We start from the raw sequence: 1,552 nt of genomic DNA on the forward strand, positions 1-1,552 counted from the left end.
CCTCGCCTCACGGACTGACCAGGCAGTGAAGCAGGCCTGCCCGGGTACGGCTTTTCAGTTGTAAGCCATGGTTTTTTATTTCGCTTAGATTAATGGACTGAAAAGGATAGGACCGTCGCTCATTCTTTGGGGATGTGTGGCCCTGTCGCCAAAATTAGTGAGGAACTTAATGAGTTAAAAGTGTAGCGAGCTATGCAGCATTAATGTTTAGTAGAGCTGTCTCCTTAAATGCTTATAAAGGTAGTACTGAAGACCATGTTGATTTAAAAAAAAAAAAAAAGATGTGAAGTATTAAGGCAGTCAGGCTAAGTTAGAACAGCCCTTCTGGCTCCCGGTGTGAATGTTCTTGGTGTTAAACGAGTATTGAGTAACATAGACCGTTTCAGTCAACTTTGCCTTGAAATACTTTTCAAGTCAACTATGTGATCGTGATGTTATATTAAATTTCATGTAATATGCATTATTTGTTACCAGTCCCTACAGTTAGATGCTAATACAACTTGGAATCAATTGTTTGTTTGTTTATTTATTGCCAGTGTTTGGTGGTGTGGATGCATGCCAGTGCGTTTAACTGTGACTGGAATTAAGATTTATTTTAGATGAGCCAATATGAATTTCAGCAGGGAGTCATTAAACAAAGCTATTCTTTGCCAGATACTGACGTGGTTGGTCTGTTTTGTATGGGAATGCTATGTACTCCTTGGTTAGGAATGAGGAAGAAAATTTTGCCCCTACCTGGTATCTCTTGAGGCAGAAAGTTCTGTGTAAAAGTAATAAATCTGGAGACTCACTCTGCTAGCACAGCTTCTACAGCGCCGACTAACCTTTACTGTCATAAGCTGTATGACTAGTAAGTCAGTTGCTGGTTTTCTCCAAAATAACAACCCTTTTTTGGAAAGTGACTTTTTCAACTAATTTTAAACAAGCAGTCTGCTAAAATATCTTGTGGGAGTTTTCCCAAGTTATTCTCTTCCATATGTAGAGAATTGAAAAAATCCTCCCTGTCATCAGTAGCAACTGGGTATCTGTCTTATATGAAGTGTAGGTAACACACAATTTTCAGTGACCGGAGCTGGGTGTCATTTGAAGGTGTCAGTGGTCAGCTCCTGGGGCTCCCACTCAGCTGGCACCGTACGTGGTGTGGTGCGGGGCACTGGGTGTGTTGCGGATGGGGTGTGTGTTTATCAGGGAGCATGTAGCAAAGTCTGAGCAGTTATTGTGTAAGTGGTTTCCCTTTGCGTTGTGTGGAGTCTGCCTTTGCTGTGTCAGTGACTTGCTGTGCCCTGTGTGCACGGACCTGCGCCACCTGGAAACCTGATTCCTGACATCGTCATCAGTGGATATAAATTGTGTAACAGTTACATTGGAATTAGTTTTCTCCCTGAGCTTCTGAAATCATAGAATCATAATGGTTTGGGTTGAAAGGGACCTCTAAAGGTCATCTAGTCTAACCCCCCCTGCAATAAGCAGGGACATCTTCAACTACATCAGGTTGCTCAGAGCCCCGTCCAACCTGACCTGGAATGTTTCCAGGGATGGGGCATCCACCACC

At 43.0% G+C, this 1,552-nt stretch overlaps 1 protein-coding gene across 3 annotated transcripts in view; it reads left to right on the forward strand.

Moving 5' to 3' along the window:
* Positions 1-1,552, forward strand: part of ZFYVE21 (zinc finger FYVE-type containing 21) — a 16,962-nt gene that overhangs the window by 686 nt on the left and 14,724 nt on the right. The gene's annotated exons all lie outside the window — the stretch shown is intronic.

Source organism: Aptenodytes forsteri, unplaced genomic scaffold (assembly GCF_000699145.1).
Source record: "Aptenodytes forsteri isolate BGI_AS27 unplaced genomic scaffold, ASM69914v1 Scaffold193, whole genome shotgun sequence".
Classification (NCBI taxonomy): Eukaryota; Metazoa; Chordata; class Aves; order Sphenisciformes; family Spheniscidae; genus Aptenodytes; species Aptenodytes forsteri.